The sequence below is a fragment of the Rutilus rutilus genome (assembly GCF_951802725.1).
Source record: "Rutilus rutilus genome assembly, chromosome: 14".
NCBI lineage: Eukaryota > Metazoa > Chordata > Actinopteri > Cypriniformes > Leuciscidae > Rutilus > Rutilus rutilus.
The window spans coordinates 30,972,015-30,997,938 of NC_140219.1; positions in this window are offsets into that span (position 1 = coordinate 30,972,015).

Consider the following 25,924-nt stretch of genomic DNA (forward strand, 5'->3'; position numbering starts at 1 on the left):
TCATTAGGATCACATCAACTAAAAATACCAAGGGTTCACTCTAAGCATGGTGAGTCTGCTTTTAGCTACTATGCCAGCCGCAGCTGGAACCACTTCCCAGAAGAGATCAGATGTGCTCCTACAGTAGTCACATTCAAATCCAGACTCAAACCACATCTGTTTAGCTGTGCATTTACTGAATGAGTACTGTGCCACTGGTCATCCGACTGATTACACTGTATTTTATCTCTGCATTCTCCTTTTGATTTTAAACTACTGTATTCTTCCTTTTGATTCTAAACTGACCTCAAATGGCACTGATTGATAACCGGTGTTTTGTGAAGGGTATTGTAGTAGTGGGGGAAACCCCGATGGTCCTGATGACCAAATCTGTGAGCAAGTACTCACCTTTCTGTGGTGGAGTTTGAGAGGGATTGACTCATGACGGTCAAACTATGGTGACTAGTACAGATTACTAGTCTGGTACGGATTATCAAGAGAACACTGTGGTGACTAGTACAGATTACTGGTCTGGGTTGGTACAGATTACTAATCTGGTGGGCTCAGATAATCCACGGTATTAATTTCCCCTGCTTTTATTTTGTGTCTATTTTCTATGCAAAGCTTTATGAATTGCTATAGTGTGATTATTATAATTCCTTTCTATGTAAAGCTTTTGAATAACTGTTTGAATTTTCCTTGCTTTTATTTTGTGATTATTTTTATTCCTCTCTATGTAAAGCACTTTGAATTGCCATAGTGTATGAAATGTGCTATATAAATAAACTTGCCTTGCCTTGCCTAGTGTCAAACAAGGCAGATTAACAGTGCAGACATAACTGCATGGTGATGTAAAATGTAAAACATAGGGTTGAAGTTCCAGCCCAAATAATATACAGACCTATGATATAGGTCATGATATAGACCTATACCACAACTGTGATATCAAATTATATGATTTTAAACACAGCACATACAGCACACATGCCTTTTAATATAAAGATGAAAATGTTGTAGTGCAAGACTATAAATTCAACAGATCCTGCTTTGTGGCCCCAATGCTTTTAAAAGTTGGAAAGCCCTAGACTGCACTCTTAACAATATATGTTTTGAATCTGTCTTACAGTAAACAGGAACAAAAAGAGTGAGACCTTGAGACAGATGCTCTGATTGGCAAGGAAACAATGATTCAGGGCTTGTTCTCCACTGAGGAGGTGTTGCCTAGCAGCAGTAATGTGGCACTCTGCTGTATGTGTGTGTGCTTGTGTCCGGTAAGAATGGATACGGGTCTGTAGGACTATTTAATGAGTATTGGCGGTAGCCAGAGATGTATTATCCCTCTGAATCACAATTTGGGATGCAAACAAGCAATGAAAATATAAAATGCATCTGAGAATAGCAGAAATAGCTCAGATTAAAGTCTCTATACTCGCAAACCTGTAAGTGTTTTTTAATGAGCACTTCAGTTTTCCTACTGCATTCCAATTCTAATGTGTATTGATTCAGAGAGATGTTCGGCAGGAACATTGGTGATTTATTGTTTCTCCCTCAGTCGTTCTCTTACCAGGTTTAAACCCAGATTCAGTAATTAACAGCCATTAACTAGTGGGTCTCTTGTCACCATTTTGCACAAAATCTCAGTCTTAACTATTGGGTTTCTTGCTATTCAGTGTCACCCATTTTTTTTTTTTTTTTTTTTTTTTTTTGCTGCCTTTAAGTCCTTCTAGATATCCCCTACTTTCATTTTTGAAAGGCATGATTATGATGTGAGTTCAACTGACTTTGGTCAGATTAGAATAGAGTAGAATTGAAAGCAAAATCCTAATTCTTTCTCTTCCAAAACACAGGAAGCTTTTATTACTCTTGTGACAAAATGAAGCACAAAGGATGTGCATAATGTGTGTAATTTATGCATTTTCTCATACTCAGGCTTGCACAACCAAACAGCTCTGAGGCTGCATGTTGCCTCATAAACTCACTAAATGAGTAGAATTAAATATTGCGGGGAGATTGTTCTTATGTGGGAAACGCATTTTTAGCTGACTTTTTAAGGATGCACAGATTTTTTAATTCTGGCCAATACCAATAATTATTTTCATGTAATCAATTACTGCTACTGTGACAGAATAAATGAAGTAAGTGGTGGTGATTGACACTTGTGACCACCTATCAGTGAAGAGTGCCTCCTATTTAAGACCTGGTTGCTCCTCCCCTTTCTGTTTGTTGACAGTAGCTGCAGCCTGTTTCCCTCAGCTTGCTTCACTAGTGGATTTGACGACTGCCTCTCAGTTTAGGAGCGGGTAATTTGAATGCTGTGTACTTTTGCCTGTGAAAGCAAAATAGAGCAGGGCATCGTCCATTTTAGGATTCTCTCTCTCATTCTTGACGATCATTGTTCTCAGCTGTCGCTATAGTGATAGCCCTTACGCTTCTCTTCTGCCATGTTGCAAGAACGCAGTTATCTCTCAACTAAAAGGGGATTGTTGTTGCCTGGTTTCAAGTGTTTGGTCCATTGTCTGGTTCATTTGTTTATTTTCTATTATCATTTTGAGGTTCGCTCGTGATAACTGGTGCTGGAGCACAAACTACATGGTGGCTTTTCTCCTTTGGTGTTTGAATTGTTTCTTTGTTTTTCCTACTATTTTGAATATTAGTATATTGTTTATTGTGATTTATTTTTATGATTTACCCATCACTGTTTTCTATCTTGTGACTAAATTGTGATATTTTAGTCACAAGATAGACAAGGATACACAAGGAGCATTTCCTTCCTGCTTAGCTACTGTTCGGACGCTCTTGCTTACTGCTCCGCGCTTTGCTCTATCGCTTTTACATTTTATCTCCTATATGGACCCACACACAATCGTGGACACACTCTAGATTTACTTATCAGTAAGGGTCTAAACATTTCATCGATTGTTATTAAGGATGTAGCACTGTCCGATCATTTCTGTATTTTCTTTGATATTTTGATCTCTCCTGCCACTGAAGCGAGATCTGTGTCTGTCAAGAAGAGATGCTTAAATGAGAACACTAGTGTACTACACTGTAAAAAATTTGCTGTAGTTATGCAGCTGTTTGCCAGTAACTTACTGTAGATTTAAATTTATGTTATTTACTGGCAACAGTTTGTTCAAAGTTAAATGAACATTAAACATTAACAAGTCTTTGTCTTTACAGAATAAAATGATAAAATAACAATCTAATGCAAAGCATTCTGGGAACCAGAAATTTTCATCAACCTTTTTCTGTTTTTTTCCTTCAGATTTTGGTTCCCAGAATGCTTTGCATGAGGCTGTTATTTTAGTTTTATTCTGTAAAGATAAAGACTTGTTAATGTTTAATGTTCATTTAATTTTGAACAAATTGTTGCCAGTAAATAACATAAATTTAAATCTACAGTAAGTTACTGGCAAGTAGCTGCCAGTAATACTGTAATTTCTACAGATTTTTCTAACAGTGTATTTATGAAGGCTATATCCTTAACACCAAGCATATCTGCTGACTCTGTTGATTTTCTCCTTGATTCTATTAACTCAAAAGTTAAAAGTGTAATTGATGATATTGCTCCTTTGAAAGTCAAGAAGAAGAGTGGCAGACTAAAAGCACCTTGGAGAAACTCAACAGCAGTGCAAAATATGAAAAGACAATGCAGAAAAGCTGAGCGCATGTGGCGGAAGACAAAACTTGTAGTCCATTATAACATCTACAAAGACAGCCTTCATGCTTTCAATATGGAAGTGGGCAAAGCTAGACAGACTTTCTTCTCAAATATTATAAACAGCAATTTAAACAACATGCGCATTCTTTTTGCTACTGTAGAGAGACTGACAAACCCCCCAAGCCAGATTCCCAGTGAAATGCTCTCAGACAGCAAGTGCAGTAAGTTTGCTTCTTTCTTCTCTGAGAAAATCAATAATATCAGAAAGGTGATCAGCACATCCTTGAGTTGCACTGGGGTCAGACAGATCAGACCACCTGAGAAAGTAGTTACTATGTCCGATTTCAGTTACTATGTCTTACTATGTCAAGAAATTGATGGCAAAATTTTGGAAGAAACCGTACAGCACCTTAAAACATCAACATGTGCCCTTGACACACTTCCCCCATCTTTTTAAAAGTGTGTTAAACAGTTTAGAAGCAGATCTTCTAGAAGTGGTAAATGCCTCACTTCTCTCTGGGAGTTTTCCAAACTCCCTGAAAAGTGCAGTTGTCAAGCCCCTACTGAAAAAGAGCAATCTGGATAAGACCATATTAAGCAACTATAGACCGATCCCAAATCTTCCTTTCATAGGCAAGATCATTGTAAAAGTTGTCTTCAATCAGCTGAACAAATTCTTAAGCTCGAATGGATACTTTGACAATTTTCAATCTGGTTTCCGACCGCATCACAGCACAGAGACAGCGCTCATAAAGATAATAAACGATATTCGCTTAAATTCTGATTCAGGCAAATTATCAGTGCTGGTACTACTCGACCTCAGTGCTGCATTTGACACTGTCGATCATAACATACTTCTTGACAGGCTGGAAAACTGGGTGGGGCTTTCTGGGATAGTCTTAAAATGGTTCAGGTCATACTTAGATGGGAGAGGTTATTATGTGAGTATAGGAGATCATAAGTCTGAGTGGACATCCATGACATGCGGAGTCCCTCAAGGCTCAATTCTTGCGGCGCTCCTGTTCGACCTGTATATGCTCCCAATGAGCCAAATAATGAGAAAGAACCAAATTGCTTACCACAGCTATGCAGACGACACACAGATCTACTTAGCCCTATCGCCTAACGATTACAGCCCCATTGACTCCCTGTGCCAATGCATTGATGAAGTCAACAGTTGGATGTGTCAAAACTTTCTTCAGTTAAACAAAGACAAAACTGAAGTCATTGCGTTTGGAAACAAAGATGAAGTTCTCAAGGTGAACCCATACCTTCACTCTAGGGGTCAAACAACAAAAAATCAAGTCAGGAATCTTGGTGTGACACTAGAGTCAAACCTTAGTTTCAGTAGTCATGTCAAAGCAATAACTAAATCAGCATACTATCATCTGAAAAATATTGCAAGAATTAGATGCTTTGTTTCCAGACAAGACTTAGAGAAACTTGTTCATGCTTTCATCACCAGCAGGGTGGATTATTGTAATGGACTCCTCACTGGCCTTCCCAAAAAGACCATAAGACAGTTGCAGCTCATACAGAACGCTGCCGCCAGGATTCTGAGCAGAACCAGAAAATATGAACATATCACACCAGTCCTCAGGTATTTACACTGGCTCCCAGTTACATTAAGGATTGATTTTAAAGTATTATTACTGGTATATAAATCATTCAATGGCCTAGGACCTCAATACATTGCAGATATGCTCACTGAATATAAACCCAACAGATCACTCAGATCATTAGGATCATATCAGCTAGAAATACCAAGGGTTCACTCAAAGCATGGCGAATCTGCTTTTAGCTATTATGCCAGCCGCAGCTTGAACCACTTTCCAGAAGAGATCAGATGTGCTCCTACAGTAGTCACATTCAAATCCAGACTCAAAACACTTCTGTTTAGCTGTGCATTTACTGAATGAGCACTGTGCCACTGTTCGTCCAACTGTTTGTACTGTATTTTATTTTATTTTTCTAAACTGTTTTAATTATTCTTATTTCTTTTAATTATTTTAATTTCTTCTATGTAAAGCACTTTGAATTGCCATTGTGTATGAAATGTGCTATATAAATAAACTTGCCTTGCCTGCCTTGCCAACTGTGCTTTAAATTGTTTTATTTATCTATCTTTGATTTTTCTTTCAGGAGCTGAGGTCCCACGGGTGAAGGATATTTTGTGGTGGTGGTGCTTCTTCAACGTTTGCCGTGTGACACTTTTTGAAGTGTTTGGTTGTGATCTGAGTGCACGGTGGTGTGTTTGGAAGTGCTTTTGGATAACTAGCTCTGGTGATCACTTCTGTGGGGAACCCAGCCCTGTAGGATGGTGTAGTTTGTTTTGAATGTATGTATTTGTTTCTTTATTATTTGAAACAGTTTCGGCCTCGAACCTTTAAAAGTTAGTGTATTTTGTTGATTTTCTGTCTTTACGTTTCTGTGAATTGTATAGTTTAGTCTTTATGTAAAGTTCTTTTTGTGTATTATTTCTTTTTGGTACTGTTGTTGGAGAGAGCTGTGAGACGTTACAGTATCACTGAGAACACTTTAAAGTGATTTCTTCCTCCTTTTTAAATTAACTTTTGTTCCAATAAAATCTTTGTATTTTTTTACATTACCCACATTTCTTGCCTACCATTTATAAAAGAGAGTCGAACCTGTGTCACCTTTAACACCTCTTTGTTTATTAATATTTCTTTGGGTGAAATTCTCAAGGTGGCGTAGTCGAATTTTTGAAATTAATTAAAAATGTACATTAGAGAATATAATCAATCATTTAAAGTGTTACGGAATGGCTGTATCAAAGTGGCACACGATGAAGGATAATTCCAGGAAATAGGTTTTTAATCCAAACACACAAGGAGCAGGAAGAAAATCTCAGGAAACAACCATCCAACATTATCGAAGACAGACAACTAGACTGTACAAGACTAAGGGCATTTTCACAACTGAAAGTCCGCACCAAGGTCCGAACCAAAGTTCATGTTTTGATAAATTTTTATACATTTGATACATTTTTATACATTCGGAAAGTTTTGGTTTGGTTTCACATTGCAATTATGCAAGGGCACTAAAGAACTTTACATGACATGCTTGCGTCCTGTCGTCATCATCTATGTGGGCTGCATCTTAACATTGATTGGTTTGTAAACGGACGTGCGTCTGATGTCAGCGTGTTGTCAAGTCAGCGGGTAACTTTGACAAGAATGAAAAAAGAAAAAAACTTTAAGAATGAATGAACAAACGCATATCGTTGCCACTATACTGTTATTACGGCATTACTACGTGCAGCACCAACTATACTCGAGGCTAGTTCAAATTCGCCAAATGAACATCCTCGTTGTGCAAATATTTTATCGTCGCCGACAGGAAAGGAGGAGAAGACTGTAAGCAATCCTGCGAGAACCACCGGAACTTCCTGAAAATGGTCTGAAAGTCCGAACCGTACAGAAAATGCTTTCACACTAGAAACGAACCAAACCTTTGTTCAGTTTGAGACTACCTGTTTTCGTCTGACCAAATTTCGTCTGTGTGGTCCGGGGTAGGTTTCACACCTGTAATTTTTATCCGGATCAAACTGAAATGTCCGAAAATCCAGACCAAACAAGGTCGGTGTGAAAGGGCCCTAAGACTTAAATACACAGGTGACAGGGAGGAACTGATTACACAGATTGACAAGATAATTGACACAGCGAGGAACTAACAAGGATGGTGACCATGAGAACAAATGAGTGGCAGGAAACTGAACAAAAGAAAAAAAAGAAAAGAGTCCTAAAACAAACTGACATGTAACAAAAAGGGTCAATAACCCTTCTAATATGAATAACATTTCAAATATTTACCTTACCTTATTTTCTTTTTTTTTAAATTGTTAAATTAAACAAATAACCTGTAGAGTGTCTATTTACACTAGGTGCAAATAGCCCGGCCACAATTGTCTGGTTGTACAAGTCAAAATGACAAAACAAACTCACTCGAATGTGCTGTAAAATTTACTGTCGAAATCCAGTAATTTCAGTCTGAATCCATGTGAGAGTTTTGTGAGAGGGCTAAATAGTTTCCCCACACAGATTTCACTCATGTTTAAATTGATCGTGTGAATTTGCCGCTCAGGAGTGTGTTTCCGGAAACCATCGTTAGCCAACTATGGTCGCAAGTTCCATTGTTATCAGCATACTGTAGATCAACAAGTCTGTGTTTCCCGAAACTATAGTTCTAAAGAACATTCGCAAACAGCATCGCAAAGTTGTGTGTTTTGAGCGACAGCTCTAGAGCTGTGGTTAGAAGCAGAGTTTCTTTTTTGCATGACATGTGGACTCAATTAATCCTTATCTTGGTGAGCAAAATAAGCAAGCTGACATTCTGTACAATCTGTGTCTTTTATTTAGAATACATCCAAATGTAATTTACATCTTTTAGTTTGTCAAGAGATTTAAAGCACCGTTTTCTAAAAGGCGCATGTTCTAGTATGCAAGATCAAGCCTATGATTGACTCTGGAAATAAAGCAAAATAACTGAGAAAATTAGAATTGTCCTCAGGTGCCATGTCTGTAATTTATAGCAAAATGTTATTACTCCACCAAGTTCGTGACATCATTAACCAACGTGGTTGAACGACAAATTTGAGACAGTATGGTTTCGGGAAACAGCTGTGACCAGCTAGCTGATTTCTTCAATGATGCATCGTACTATGGTAGTGAACCAGCGAGTTACGTTGTTGCACGGGAAACGCATCCCTGATCAACAGAAAACTGGTTTGAATGTGACTTTCTGTGTGAGTGAAAGAGCTGTTATAGGGCCCCTATTATGGATTTTTGAAAATGACCTTTCATGTAGTGTGTAACATAGCTCTACGAGAATGAAAACATCCTGCAAAGTTTTAAATCTGAAAGTGCATCGTATATAAAGTTATTGTCTTTCAAAAGTAAGAGTCGACTGAGTCAATGAAATGAATTGTTTTTCAAACGAGTCATAAGCCGTTTCATTGTGACATCAAGACGAAACATTAGAATATTGCCCGCCCACTTATTGCGTGTGCAGACACCAGGGAAAACTTGAACCTCAAACCAACAGCTGATTCCTGTGGATACTGGACAGCATCATGTCGAGAAGACAATGTGAAGGTAAAGCCAGTTTTTTTTTCACTGCCCAAGGACGAGCATGTGAAGAATCAGTGGTTAAAGTTCATCTTTACCACGATATCACAGCAGTAAAATCCTAAACTTTTGCTGTGTTCCCTTTGTCCCTGAAGACTGGTTCTCAAATCTCAAAGTTCACAAACTGCTTGCTCTTGAAAGATGGTGTTCAAAATACTTAGTTTTGAGTTTTATATTGTGTGACTTAGGTCTCCTGCTAACTGGCTAACTCACATTATCACTGTCTTACTGAAATACTTCTGCTAATCAGTTGTGGGCCACAATTACCTATAACTGTGTCTATTAATGCAGATAACTGTGTCTGTCGTTCTCACTACTTTGAGGAAATATTTGTTTTACCAATGTTTATGTTACATCAGATCATTCACTCTAGAGCTCGGCTAATGTATATTGTATACATGCACTGTTAATGATACAGTTTCAACATGTTCACCGCAATATATTATAAAAATACTCTGTAAATAAATTAGTACAAGTAAAATAATCGGTTTGTTGATGGACTTGTTAATGCTGATGGTGAGGAATTACAGTTGCAACATCTCATATAATGTACCTCAAACTGAGTAGTGTATCACTGAGAAACACTGAGTCCTGCTCGAGTCATCCTTGCGATGGAGGTTCGGGTTGAATAACAGTTCTTCCAATGTTTCATCATCAAACTCGCGCTCGCATTGATATGGTAAAATCAACGTCATTGTTCTTACTGTGTTTAGTCTACAGTGTAGAAAGCCTCAGGACAAGCAGAGCTGACGTTGTTATGGCAATGAGCGGTTTTGTTTTCTGTACACGGTAGGCCAATCACAACAGACTGAGCTGTCTGGCCAATCAAAGCAGAGTATATCGCGGAAAGGCGGGATTTAGAGAGATTGATTCATTTGAAGAGTCATTTGAGAGTCATTGAAAATGTGATGATGTGCAAATGTATATTATGAGGAAATTAAACCGTTTTTTTTTTACCTTTGATGCATGTAAACATGTTGTAGTAGACTCCACGACAACATTAGGAAACTTTCAAATAGCATAATAGGGGCCCTTTAAGAGCTGTACAGGTGAACCTCACTCAACTGGCCTCAAGAGGCGCACTAGCGACTGACGCTAGTGGTTGCGGTCTTTAGCATGTTTATTAGTGTTAGTTGATTCCCGCTCTGAGCCCAATATTATCTGCCTGCAATTCCGGAGGCCACAATTTCAGGACCGCAATTGCAGGACCGCAGTCCCAGGACCCTAATTTTGGAGGACTAAAAAAAGTGCAACCAAAGGAGAATTTAAAAGTTTTAAAGGTTTATTACACCCAAATACTACTTTCTTTCTTGCAATTAAACCTGGTTGCTAAGAGCTGAATGTTGAGTAATTATTGTGACTAATTAGTATAATATAATAACTCATTATTTAAAATCAACAAGGAATCATAGTATAGTAAATATTCATATTACTGTTATTGTGTACTGTTCAAAGATTTGGGAAAAAAAACTAAAGTTTCTTGAAACTTTCATGTCAATAAAGCCCATCTGAACTGAGAAGAAAAAAATAATAGAGAGATGCAAGAAATCAGAATAGAAATAACATGTAATTGACATGACTTTTCCTGACCTTTAAATATTTAAAGCCCAGATTGTGAAGTATGCAGCAGCACTATCTACCAAACTGTATGTTTTCCCCTCTTTTCTCAATTGTTTCTCTATCACTCTATTAAATTCTTCCACTTCACTGAAATAGTAAATGGAAAACATATTCACCGCTGGATAAAAGATTAAAAAAAGGATACATTGGACATTGTGTAAAAAATGACATTTTCTACTCTTACCTGTGATGATAATCCGGACCCGAGAACAAGGCCTGCTCAGCATCATTAGAGACTATTTCTGCTGCCCAGCCAGGCCCTATATGATGACCTATCAAAAGTAAATGATTCATTAAAATATACAAAGGTCCGTACATAAGCAGCATACAGTATAATATACAGTAGGGTTTGAAAGTGCAGAAACACACACAAATACATGATATTGTTAAGCATAACTCTGGAAATAGAACAACACAGATGAACTGCACTTCCGTGAAGCTCAGTTGTGTTGGTGTTCTTCAGAAAAGCAGAAAGGGTGTCCTGTTGTTCTTCACTGTCAAGGTAGACAAGCACCTGGCAAGAGGACTTCTGAGGAAACCACTTTGAAGTCTTCCCGTTGAGTACGCCCTATGGGCACAATTATTATAATTATTTTGTGGTAATAGGATTTTTAAGTGTATTGTGTGGTAGCTGTTACTGAAGGAACAAATGACATTAAAGGGGACCTATTATGCAAAATTCACTTTTTCATGGTGTTTGGACATAAATGTGTGTTGGCAGTGTGTGTACACAACCACCCTATAGTGATAAAAATCCACTCACTCCTTTTTTTTTAATCCCCATAAATCGTAAGCAGTGTCTCCCAACGACCTGTTTCAGCCATGGGGCTGGTGTGACGTCACAACAGACACAGGCCTTGCCCACAAGTGTTGACAGACACTGCATTTTAACATAGAACCGCCCTGATCGAGTTCACAGCGAGTTGTACACATCCGCCATTTCTGTTCAAGTTATCAAACAGCCATTGAAAACTCACAGAAAGTTGCTGACAGAAACAAACGCCGTTTTGATAAGAGGGTCCGAGAATCTAGGGTCTACATGCTACTCCAAGGAGCAGGTAGAGTAGGATCAGTTACCTGATCAGGGATGCGTTTCCCGTACAACGACGTAACTCAGTTGCTAGTCACAACTGTTTCCCGAAACCATATTGTCGCAAAGTGGTCATTCAACTACGTTGGTTTATGACGTCACGCACGTAGTGGAGTACTAACTTATTTTAATGAAACTGTTCGAGATCGAATTAACACTATCTTGCCCCCAGCGCAATTGACTTTTTACACCGTATCATACACATGTATCATTCCTACTTTTCCCTCCACAGACGCACGTCGGTAAATTAGGAAATGAACTTGCGCTCCCGGGGGCGGTTCAGCGCAAAGAGGAGGCGTGTTCCGGCGCAAACGTTCCCTGATGCTATTTTGCAGGTTTAGAAAACAATTCCGCCACTGACCAGGAAAAACCTAGTCTAAAGTCAGCGGTGCGTTGCGCATGTTATTCATATGCTATTTTAAGTGTGCATGCTTGGCCATAATCAATGTAGCGTGTGCACAACGCGCATGCACTTTGCTTATCTCAACTATACACAGACGCAGCAGTTCTCATTTTTAGAAAACCATACATTATTACAAGGAAAAATATTAACACATGAGGTAAATCATTGTTGTGTCCATGAAGATGTGAAAAAATAGGCCTAAATCTAGCTTACACATTTACCCACATTTTTATATGCCTGTTTAACCGAAGCTAATTTGGGTGGGTTTCTCCATCCCCATACAATGTCACTTCTCTGTCTTTTGAAGACAATGTTGGTCTCCTCGGCTGTGGGCTTGTGTCTGGCAAATCCGCCGTTATAATAGCAATCCGCCATGGAACAAGCGCGCCTGCTCTTAAAGGGAATGTGAGATGACGCTCTGATTGGTTTATTTCACATTACGCCCAAACCACACCTATGAATAATGAAGCTACTTCAGACCAACCCATTTTAGATTTGCTGGTACTTGTGTTTCAGATCGTTAAAATAGGGCCCTAGATGTTTTGATATAAATTACAGACATGGCATCTGAGGACTATTTCTCATTTTTCTCAGTTATTTTGCTTTATTTCCAGATTCAATCATAGGCTCGTTCTTACATAGTAGAGCACGTTCGCACATGTGCAGTCTTCAAAAACGGTGCTTTAAATCGCTTGACAAACTAAAAGATGTAAATTACATTTTTATGTATTCTAAATAAAATATACAGATTGTACAGAATGTCAGCTTGCTTATTTTTTGCTTATTAAGTTCCACATGTCATGCAGACAAGAAACTCTGCTTCTAACCACAGGCCGAGAGTTGTCGTTCCAACCACACAAGTTTGCGATGCTGTTTGCGAACTTTGTTAGAACGCTGTTTTCGGGAAACACGACTCATTGAACTATGCTTACAACGGAACTTGAGAACATAGTTGGCTAACGATGCTTTCGGGAAACACACTCCTGTGCATCATACATCACTGTTATTGACTATTGACTTTTGTTTGCACACAAATCTTGCTGAAATATTGCTGATGTGACCGCACATTTCCATTTATGCATTTAACTGACGCATTTATCCAAAGCGTCTTTATTAGACAACTAGAGAAGAAATGCAGAGAAGTTGTGTGTGTGTGTGTGTGTGTGTGTGTGTGTGTGTGTGTGTGTGTGTGTGTGTTTGTGTAAGTTCACTGGTTTAAGGGTCGTTAAATGCTTGTGAAAGAGGTGTGTCTTCAGCTGCTTCTTGAGAGATATGATGTTCTCAGTGTTACAAATAATCAGTTGTGTATGTTCTTAGATTCATTTTAATGGACTATTGGTTTGTTTATCTTCAATCACGTTTGTTTAGTTCTATTTTCCCACTTTTCTTGTTTTCATGGTTACTGTCATTACTTTGTTTAGTCTCTGTGTTCATTAATTACCTTGTTTATCAGCATACTTAAGCTCAGACCTTTCTTGTGTTTGTTGTCCGGTCTCGTGTGCGTGTGCGCACAACTCCCTTTTGTTCTGTTTCATGCTGTGGATTACTATTAAAGTCAGACTCATGTTTTGAACTTTATCCTCCTTCTTCATCATCTGTCTGTGCAATGCTTGCTGACACTCAGCAGTTTGGGTGGAGGTTGGCAGCTCATTCCATCAGAGAGGGTGAAGGTTTTTGGAGTGACTTTGTGCCTCGTTGTGAAAGAACAAGGCATTGTTCGTTTAGTTTCCTATTTCATTTCAGCTCAAATAGGCGTTTTTAAAATTAAAATGAAGAAAATACTCGAAAACTGGAAATTAAATTCTGGGCATTAATTAATATACAGGTATTTGGCTATAACCAGTGCTTGAAGTGGGCCGGTACGCAGTAGCGTATAGCAGTAATCTGTAGCATACCCTCCGGGGCAGGGGCGGAAGGACCAGAAAGGGCACTTTTTTTAAAAAACATTTATTTTTTTAAATAAATCACCTGTATTTAAAGCAGTACACGTCTGTCTATTGTGTTTTTATATATTTTAATGACTTCCTCTCAATTATTTGGAATATCTCGCTCGATGGAGAGCAGCAGTATGTCAGAGAGAGCCTCTCTTCATTACCAATAAAAAGATGTTGATACAATTAGAATGCATAACACATCAAACAAAAATAGGGAAATGATGATAATATTACTAAATATTATTTACTTTACCAAACAAAACAGAGAATCAAGTAGGTAATTATGAGGAATTCATGTTTAGTTATGTTGATGTTATAAAATTTATGTATGTATTCATTAAAGTGTTAGCTATCATGAAACCAGTAACACTTTACAATAAGGTTTCATTAGTTAAATTTGTTAACATGAACTAATAATGAACTGCACTTCTACACCATTTATTAATCTTAGTTAATATTAATTTCAGCATTTACTAAAACATTAAAATCAAAAGTTGTATTTGTTAACATTAGTTAATGCACTGACTGTGACATAACATGAACAAACAATTAAAAGTTGTTTTATTATTAACTAAGATTAACAAATAGGCCTACAGTAGCCTAACAAATGTTTTGCTCATGATTAGTTAATGTTAGTTAATATGAATAATAAACAAATGAACCTTATTGTAAAGTGTACTAAATTCCTTACAATTTTGACCTGGGCAAAGGAAAATTTCCTTTCACTAGATGTATTTCCCCAAGCTAATAACACTTGTAGGAAGTTGATAGGAAAATTATATTTTCAGTAGGCCTAAAAGAACATTTTAAGTAAAGTTAATTTGACTTTCCATGGTAATTTGTAAACAAGTCATTGTTAACTAGGCTATTCATTTAATGCAGTTATGTTATCAACCAAATTTGCATGTCTGAATTATACCACACATTTTGCAAAAATAAGAAAACCAAAAAAAAAAAAAAAAAAAACTCACGAGGGTGCATGCACCGGGACCCTGCTAAACCAAAACCAAACAATGTCCTTGCAATTGCGGGAGAACCTCAAGCACTGGCTATAACTGAAATTGTATAATTGTGTTGATAGGACATGCTGGCACATCAACTGTGACGCTTGCAGCTCATATTGTTACCACGGTAAAAACACTTCATGGACCTTCAAGAACACCTTTACTGATCAGCAGGTTCAGAATGGTTAGGTGTAGTAGGGGTGCGACAAGTACGGTCCCATTTAGGCATATCCATTTATGATATTAATAAATATAATCATATAATCATACCCCTCTTTGAACTGCCACCTTATCGTGGTGGAGGGGTATGAGTACCCGAACGATCCTAGGAGCTATGTTGTCCGGGGCTATATGCCCCTGGTAGGGTCTCCCAAGGAAAAAGGTACTAGGTGACGGGTCAGACTAAGAGCGGTTCATAAGCCCATTATGAAGCAGATACAACCAAGGACCAAGATATCGCCCGGCATGACGCAGCCAGGGCCCCACCCTGGAGCCAGGCGCGGGGTTGGGGCTTGCATGCGAGTGCCTGGTGGCCGGGCCTCCCCCATGTAGCCCGGCTCAGCCCCGAAGGAGTGACGTGGGGCCGCCCACCCGTGGGCTCACCACCTGCAGGAGGGACCGTAAGGGGCCGAGGGCCGCGACGACACGATCTATGGACACAGAAACTAGCTTTAGGGACGTGGAACATCACCTCGCTGGTGGGGAAGGAGCCTGAGCTTGTGTGGAAGGTTGAGAGGTACCAACTAGAGATTGGGCTTGGGCTCTGGAACCACAATCCTTGAGAGAGGCTGGACTCTCTACCATTCTGGAGTTGCTCATGGGCTGAAGATATTGAGTCCGATTGGACCCTGTTCTCCACCACCATTGTCGATGCGGCCGCTCGGAGTTCTGGCCATAAAGTCTCTGGTGCCTGTCGGAGCTTGGTGCGCATTGCTGGCAGTAAGTCAAACATGTTACCGGTGCATGATGGACTCCGGCAGGGCTGTCCTTTGTCACCGGTTCGGTTCATCATTTTTATGGACAGAATTTCTAGGCGCAGCCAGGGGCCGGAGAGTGTCCAGTTTGGGGACCACACGATTTCGTCTCTGCTTTTTGCGGATGATGTTGTCATGTTGGCCCCATCAGACCAGGACCTTCAGCATGCACTGGGATGGTTTGCAGCCGAGTGTGAAGTGGCTGGGATGAGAATCAGCACCTCTAAGTCCGAGGCCATGGTTCTCAGTCGGAAAAGTGGCTTGCCTGCTACAGGTTGGTGGAGAGTTCCTGCCTCAAGTGGAGGAGTTCAAGTGTCTTAGGGTCTTGTTCATGAGTGTGGGAAGGATGGAACGGGAGATTGACAGACAGATCGGTGCAGCTTCTGCAGTAACGCGGTCAATGTAACGGTCTGTCGTGGTGAAGAAGGAGCTGAGCTGCAAGGCAAAGCTCTTGATTTTCCTGTCAATCTACATTCCTACTCTCACCTATGGTCATGAGCTGTGGGCCATGACCAAAAGGACAAGATCCCGGAAACAGGCAGCCGGAATGAGCTTTCTCGGCAGGGTGGCTGGGCGATCCCTTAGAGATAGGGTGAAGAGCTCGGTCACTCGGGAGGAGCTCAGAGTAGAGCCGCTGCTCCTCCACATCGAGAGGAGCCAGCTGAGGTGGCCCAGGCATCTGTTCTGGATGCCTCCTGGACGCCTTCCTGGGGAGGTGTTCCGGACGCGTCTCACCGGGATAAGTCAAGTTTATTTGTATAGCGCTTTTCACAATACAGATTGTATCAAAGCAGCTTCACAGTATTAAATTAAAGACCCCGGGGAAGACCTAGGACACGCTGGAGAGATTATGTCTCCCGGCTGGCCTGGGAACGCCTCGGTATCCCCCTGGAAGAGCTGGAGGAAGTGTCTAGGGAGAGGGAAGTCTGGGCGTCTCTGCTTAGACTGCTGCCCCCGCGACCCGTCCCCAGATAAGCAGAAGATGGTATGGTACAGTATGGTACAATCACTGAATCTGTTTTTATTGCATTCTGTTTCATAATGTACTACAAAACCCTGAGATGCAAATAGTATCTAACACTTTTTTCACTTAGTGCAGAGAAAATAGGCTACTGCAATTTTCACAACAGTCACCGAAAAGAGAGAAGCCCATCACAAAGTATAATATAAGTGTAAGTGAACAGAACTTTTATATTAATTTCTACAACTCACTTTGGCACTGTAAAATTTTTAGTTAGTATCAACACTACAATGATACGTACATGATGTTATTTACATTGGAGCAAAGGATGATCATTCGGGAATGAGGGCAACACAATTTAGTTCACTTAATATTTATTTAAAGACTTGGAAAATATATCGTTGTGGTTAAATACTTGTGTCACATCTAAACATACACAGTTTCCATAGACTTACATTAGAAAACAGAAAGAGCCTGTCTTGTATGGCAGATGGCTACAGTTGCTAAAGTAGGATTGGGGTTCATGTGTTCTCATTTGAAATATTCTCATTCTGACGTGAGTTGAAGGCAGCATCTCCAATTGTTTTAACTGCTGACAAATACAAACCAAACACAATGACACAGAAGGGTTAATGCATCGGAGATGAGATGTGTGATCCAAAAATAGACAGAAAAAACGTTCCTGCAAGTTTGAAAATTCCACTGCAGCCGTTAAGTCTCATTACTGGCCTCTACAATCAGAAAACAGCATGAGTGCTGCCTGTATTTTCCCTGGCCAAACAATATCACAAGCTTTCTGCTGTAGCTGAATGTCGTAAATATAGCTTAGTGGTCTCTCACCACACACAGATGACTTCAGAAAGCTACTTTCGCTTCTTTAAGCTTTTGGTAGCTCTCAGCTTTCCCTTCATGCTTCATTTAATTCTACAAGTGCAAACAGCCTCACAGAGCCATGAACCTTGTCTTCTGAGGAAGATTTTCCATATGGAGGACACTTTTAGCATCATGGCTAATAGAGAAAACTGCTGTGGAAGTCAAAGAATATGAGCCCCCTATTGTTAATATTTGTTTACAGCCCATATTTTGTGAGTGTCTCAAGCTAAATGAAAATATATTTCCCTTTAGCTTGAAACACTCACAAAATATGGGCTGTAAACAAATATTAACAATAGGGGGCTCATATTCTTTGACTTCCACAGCAGTTTTCTCTATTAGCCATTATTAGCTATCTCTATTAGCTGTTATTAATGAGAGATGCTGGAAAACATTTGCACTGTGATAGCAAAATGCCCATAGAAATGAGTAGATAAAGATGGAGCCAAAATGACTCAGTTTCTGTTGTCTCATTTCTCATGTAACAGATGGAAGAGGACAAAACAATTAGACATACTCATCTGTGTTTAACTGGCTGGGCAAAATAACTAGACTTTATAAGAATGATTAGACTTTAATGGAGGTTCAGGATCAGTATGCAAATGTTCATCTCTTAATCAAACAATCCAAATAAGGCTCAGTTGATGAAACAGGAATACATCAGTAAGACTCACTGAGGGACACTGGACAGGCAGAATGGCAGTTCTCAGAGTAAATTTGAGTATTTTAATGGATATGACAACGTTAATATATTTGACCTTGGCAGACTAGCTCTGTTACACGGAGAGTACGGAGAGTTGCTAAGTGCCAATTAAAACAAGGCATGCCGACTGACATGCATGTAGCACAGTCCTAGAAGTCTGACGAGAGTGACCCCTAGTGGTGTGGAGGAGTGAATGTCATTGCTGATATCAGGGCCGCTACTTCTACTTCGCTTTTTTGATGCCCTTCCCTCGCTAACTTCCTCCATCTCGTTGACTTGGATGTATGCCATTGCTTACGTTACTCACTACTAGGGGAACCTGGGCAATGGGTTGAACTGGAAGCCATTGATCACTTTGAAACCACCACTGAGATGATTTATTATTTACTAGGGATGCACCAAAATGAAAATTCTTGGCCGAAGCCGATAACGAAAATAATGAAACACTTGGCTAAAGGCCGAATACAGTTAAAAAAAAAAAAAAAATCCATTTACTTTGCCTATTTTTTCACCAACAGACATTATACCAAACAAAGCACAATATAACTTAAATAAATTAGTAAAATAAAAATATTTTTATTTGGCCATCTTTCTTGAGTAGCCCCTTCTTGAATAGCCTATATTACCCCTTCTTGAATAGCCTATATTAGGCCTATAACTGACCGCTGAAAGAATATAACATACTCTGTACGCCTACAACAAACAAGTGCATTAAAAAGTGCAAAAAAAAAGTGGATGAACCCACAACAAAATGAATAATCATCCTAAACATAAGCCTACTTTTTCCGGAAAAGTGGCAGTTTCTTCTAAATGAAAAGTAACTTCTCTGCTTACATGAAAGTCTGTTCCTCTTCTCATCTATGACATGAGATGCAGCACTAAACAGTTCATCGCTGTCTGTGCTTGTGCATGGAGCAGACAAGTACCTAGGATCGGAATCGTTATATATTTAAATATTCAGTCATTTCAGTGGAGTGGGTGTGCTGGGATGCAGGAGGAACTTTCCTTTTTTGCTGCTGCCGCCGCTGCCGTGTCTTTCTCATACTCTGTATGCTGTTTGGGGTGTCTTGATTTTAAATGATAAATTAAACTTGTAGTGCTGTTAGTTTTGCAGATGAACCCCCTCTAGACAATTCAGCAGAATAATGACTGCAAACGGCCATTTTTGCATCTTTCTCTGAAACTTTAAAATGCGTCCACACTGCCGACATGTTTGCTGCATTTATAAAGTGTGCATGCCACCGAATGCCACCAGAATAATTTCGGTTGCCGAACATTTGGCGCATCCCTATTATTTACAAAAAAAAAAAAAGAAAAAAAAAATCCTTATGAATTTTATTTGATGCACCATTCTATTTGCCTCTGTCTGGGATATATAAGAAAATATATAAAATTACACAAACAAATAAAATCTTAAAGGGATAGTTCACCCAAAAATGAAAATTCTGTCATCATTTACTCACCCTCAAGTTGTTTCAAACCTGTAAGAATTTCTTTTTTCTGCTGAACACAAAAGAAGATATTTTGAAAAATGTCTGTAACCAAACAGTTGATGGACCCCATTGACTTCCATAGTATTTTTTTTTTTTCCTACTATGGAAGTCAATGGGGTCCATCAACTGTTTGGTTACAGACATTTTTCAAAATATCTTCTTTTGTGTTCAGCAGAAAAAAGAAATTCTTACAGGTTTGAAACAACTTGAGGGTGAGTAAATGATGACAGAATTTTCATTTTTGGGTGAACTATCCCTTTAAAAGCACTGCCAGTGCCTGATTTGGTGTTTGTTGTGTTTATGTTGTGAAGTCTGAAGAAAATTTCTCATGGATACTGTGACTCAGAACTATGCATCCGAATGTCAAGTTAACCCTGTCAGCACCAAATATCAATGTTATGGATGGATCATAGATCAATAAAGTTTTATCCCTTCATCTTATTAAACCTTCCACATCATCCTGATTTCCATTTTGTGTAGAACAAATGGACATGACTCAGTCCTTGATTATATTGATTATATGTGACTGAAGTGTGCACAGCCTGGTGAGAATTCATGTGGGAGATTATTGGAAGACTGTATGTGTTACAAATTCCGGCTGCTATGAATTTATGCCATATGAGTAAAGCCAATGTGCCTTCTTTGTTGTTATATAATGATGACATATACAGTACACAGCGTAAATGAGTACAACCCCTCTGAACATAAAGTTATACAGTATTTCTATTTCTTAATGATCACTATCACTTTTTTTTCCAAGTGCATTTCATGTTTTCAGAATAAAACTTCAAGGCATGTGTAGTCACCTCGTACAGGACCAGGAAAGTCACCGCAAAAAATTTCACTGGAGCAACCGTGAGGATATTTGACGTTTATGTCAGAACGTTTTTTTTAGTCGAGTCACCTTCAATTATATAGCGCTTTATAAAATACAGATTGTTTCAAAGCAGCTTTACTGTGATAACAGGAAAATAATGATCAATGATGCAAACAGAATTCAATTCTGCTGTGAAGTTGTACAGAAAATAAGTGTCATTATTCACTTTGAGTCTGTTCAATATTGATTCTATTCAGTTCAGTAACAGTGATGTTGATGTTGCATAAATTTGTCAATTATGAAATAGTCAAATCAGCTTTTTTTGCTGAATATTTGAGTAAAAATTCTGTCTCATCCACTCCTTTGTCTGTCGACTCAGGCTTTGTTCATGGAGCGTGTGCACATGAAAGTGTGACATCAGTTGCGAACAGCCAATCACATATCTTGAAACATGGGAAACTGCGATCGCGATTCAATTCTCTAGTCTGCGGAAGATTAAGAGATTAAAGAATATATAAATACATAGTTCTCTCATGAAACTCTAGATGGCGCAGGCTAATAGTCTGTAACTCAAACTGCTTGCAATCACATCACTCTCTGTAGGACACAGCTGATTTGCTTCCTGCTGAATCAGTAGCCAATGAGCTTGTGTGCTCAACCTTCGAAAACTGGTTAGCATTAGCCGCCCCTCACGAGTCTCATCCCGTCGAGGCCGCCCTTCCAGAGTCTTGTCCCATCATGCTGCCGCCACACTAGAGCCCTCAGCCAAGATGGCCACCGCCACGCCAGAATCTCCAGTCTCTGTCCTCGTCCAGAGACCAGAGGTGACTCCAGTCCCTATCCCCGTCCAAAAGAGTCCAGAGGTGACTCCAGTCCCTGTCCCTGTCCAAAAGAGTCCAGAGGTGACTCCGTCTCCTGTCCAGGAGAGTCCAGAGAGGACTCCAGTCCCCGTCCAGTGTTCAGAGCTCGGCCCAAGACTACCCATCCACGGAGGCCCCAGACACTCAGCACTGGGCTGCCTGCGACTCCCTGTCCTCCAGAACCAGCACCACCCTGGGCCCCTGAACTGCCGGCTCCGCCCTGGAGGCTTCCTGCTCTGGGTAAGCCACGCCCTCGTCAGCCTCCAAGACAATAAGAGCTACGTCAATCAGATTTTTACTCGAGCTCTGACCAGTTATCAAATCTTCAGTTTTATCAGTGTTTAACTGCAGAAAGTTTGAGCCCATCCAATTTTTGTATATCTGTTAAACATGCTTGAAGGAAATCCAGACTAGTCAAATCCTTAGAACTCAGTGATAAATATTACTGTAGGTCATCTGCATAGCAGTGAAATTTTATATTATGTTTTCGAATTATAGAGCCAGGAGGAAGCATTTAAATTGAACACAGAACTGGTCCTAACAGGGAACCCTGCGGAACACCAAAGTAAATTTCAGAACGGTGGGATACTTCATCTCCAACTGATACTACAAATTACCTATTTGACAAGTAAGACACAAACCAATCCAACGCCCTCCCTAAAACCTCAACCCATGTTTTCAACTTATTAATAAAAATAGTATGGTCAGCTGTATCAAAGGCTGCAGTCAAATCTAATAGTATTAAAACTGAACATTCTTCAGCATCCTCTGCTATCAGTAAATCATTTGTCACTTGTAAAAGCGCAGTTTCAGTACTATGATTTGCTCTAAAACCAGACTGAAATTTCTCTAAAATATTCTCATTAACAACCTTCAACAATTGCTTGGCTACTGCCTTCTCTATTACTTTTGAAATTACTTTTTTTCACCTGCAGGATAAGCCAAGCAACTTTCATGGAGCAAACTAAACTGTAACATACCAAGCTAGCCATGCGCATTACGGCACTACGCAAGATATTTTTGAATCCGATTGAGAAAATAGTCGGATTCAGATGGTTAAATGCTTCTTTTTTTTTCTTTTTTTTTTCTATTTATCAGATCATTTCAGATCTACACCACCCCTTTCAATCCGATCAATATTTTATTCAGATCAAGTTCAATAGGATCAATGGGCCATCAATCTGATTATTAACAGATACTATGTGTGAATGTAAACATAGCTAATGACTAATGAAAAATAAATCGTAATTCAAATCTATTTCACGTATCAGTCAGGACTGCAGTCAGGTGTCAGGATGGAGAGAATGGATGAACTGGTGGATGAATGGAGGGGCACTGCTGATGCAAAAGTGAAGGGCAGCCACTCACTTTGCTGCTGTAAAGCAATCAACATATTTCACTGTCCACAGACACAGCAATCACTTTCCTGTGTGGGTCTGCAATATAATGTGTCTGCATATCTACTGATAATGTGTGTATTAAAGAGTCAATATGTGTTTTTGAAAAACCCACATCATTTAGCTAGGAGAAAGATTAATTTTTCATTCGACCTTGAATTAATAGTCACCATATGGAAAGAAAATGATGTTGGCTCACTGGCAAAAAGTTAACTAATAGTTCATTGGGGTGCAGTAGCAAAAGCCAGCTGAACCTAGTTAACTATTTGTACCTATATTTTTTTCCCATTTATTTTCTTAAAGCATGTTTCAGGTTTTATTGTGTATGATTCATCAGTGCACGTTATTTCATTTGAAGAAAAAGATTTGCCTTTGTAATCTTGTATCAAAATGTAATATATTGCTCTGCCTTTCTTTCTCGAGTGATGTCTCCAAGTTCTCTTGTGATACAGTAACCCAAGTAGCCAGTGCAATGGGGTCAATTACTGCTGAGTGTTGGCTCACTCGGCCACGTTCTGGCAGCAGCTCACCAAATGTCAGCAAGCTCTGGCCCAGTAATGGTTGCCAGATTTGCCAACATATTTAGCCACATTTGGCCTGATTACAGACCATAAGGGCTGGTCTGATTTTGGGTGAGATATGGCCATCTTTTTTTTTTTTTTTTACGTTCTCTTTTTTCTTAAATAACTAAATTTGGAAATTAATGTTTTAATTCATATAATGAAACAAGCTTAAATGGGTTATGGGAACTTTAAAGCAGAACTTGGTAACTTTTTTAACTTAATAAAACTGTCTAGAAATCATTTGGATGGTTAAACAACCTGTTCTGGTGATATTGGTGACTTTCCCCGCTCCCCCCAGCGTTCCCAGGCGGAAAACCAACCTTGCAACTTGGGGACTACTGTCCCGGCAGCAATATTTTTTTTTCCCAGGATGGTAGGGGAAGGCTCATGAATATTCATTAGGGAAGTCATCCCTGATTGGTCTTAACCCCAGTGACGGGTAGGTTTAGGGGCGGGGTTAGGGGTAGGTCATCAGACCCCCAGTGACGGTTAGGTTTAGGGGTGGAGTTAGGGGTAGGTCATCAGACCAATCAGGGATGACTTCCCTAATGAATATTCATGAGTCTTTCCCTACCATCCTGGGAAAAAAAATATCGCGTCCCGGCAAGATAGAAATTGGAAGTCTCGTGAGAAGCGAGAACGAGAACGAGAACGAGCGCGAAACACGAATTGCTTTACGGCAATCCGACATAAACACAAACGCATGTATGATGTATTACCCACCTCGGTAGACATAGCTCCACACGATACAGTTGCTCCGGCTTGCTCCGATCAAAACAAACGCACATGAGCAGCGGTAGAGAGGGGGAGGAGGCCGCCGCAAGTGAGTTTTTTTACGACAGTGTTGGGAAATATACGCCCCACAGCTGTAGGGGGAGCTCGTGGGGAAAACATGCGACAACAAAAGGGAAAATCAGCGAAGAAGTGACTAGAGTTCGCTAGAGTTGCCGAGTTCTGGTTTAACATTATTTCTGCTATATGATTTTGCTATATGATGCACACTCGCTGCGACATCTAGTGACGACACCTGGCGGGCTTTTTGTGCTGCTAATTGCCAGAAGACCAGAAGAACTTCTTGCTACCATGGTGAGTAAACCTTTGATAATCTAACATATAATATAATTTTAATAAACCGTTCTACACATTGAATATCAAAGTAATGTTAATGAAGCTATAATCGTGAGTTGGCTGACATAGCACTAGAGTTTAGCTCCAATCTAATTAAACACACCTGAATCAGCTAATCAAAGTCTCCAGGATTACTAAAAACTTCCAGGCAAGTGTTTTGGAGGTGGTTGGAGCTCTGCAGGACACCAGCTACTAAACTAACCAATGTAAAGTCTTAATTTTCTAATAAATTGACAAAATGACAATTTTCACCTGAGATTTGGAGTCAGATTACAGGGGGGAAATGGGCAAAAGCACTAGTCTACTTTTGTTTGTTGACCAAAGTTTGTAGGCTATGCGCCTTGGTAACACATTGGTACACATTTTCAATGGTTGCACATTTTCTGGAGAACAAATAATGTTGAAACTAGAAATGTATCTCCTATATGTTGTTGAAACCATGTATTAATAAATGAAAAGTGCATACTTTCCAGATAAAGAGAACTTAGATGATTAGTTTGGGCTGCTTTTTAATGCTTGAGACTTTATTGGTTATTTTGTGTTTCAATAACGCGTCCAAGAATACGCTACTTACTTTAATGAATTAAAGTAAAGTTACCTTAATGAAAATGTTTTTCTCTATTTAACATTAACTTACAGTAGCCTATAAATGATGACTTCCCTTTTTGATCACGTCTTCCCTCAGGTAGATTATATACAGTCGCCCAAATTTAGCCGGAATCAAAACGCAGAAGAATGGATTTGCCGTTAGCGCGAGTCCCGATGGCTGTGAAGCGGGAGCGACAGCCGGTGTTGTGCCGAATTTCGACCCCCTGCCAAATTATTACCCCCTTCGTTGAAGTCAGTACCTGATTGCCTAATCCTAACCCCACCCCTAATCCTAACCCCTCCCCCACAACTAATCCTAACCTACCAATACTAGGGGGGTAATAATTTGGCGGGGTCGAAATTCGGCACAACACCGGCAGAGGATTCTGCTAGGTCTTAAAGCCTTCCGTGAACGGCTATGTTCGCAAATCAAACAAGGATTTGTCTCAAAGGAATGATTCATTCTCAATTTAGAGCGTATGCCTGAGAATACGGAACAAACTGCGTTCCGTATGGCTTATACGGGACACTTCATTGATGCCTTAAATACGGGACAATTCCGTATTATACGGAACGGTTGGCAGCCCTATGTAATGGCCAAAACCTTAATCTTTGTAAAGTTGAAATATTTAGTTGACATGCATAAGTACATGTAGGCTAAACAAGGACACTGGACTTTTTTTTTTTTTGTTGGATATAGATGCCATCTTATAGCCTGGTAATACCAAA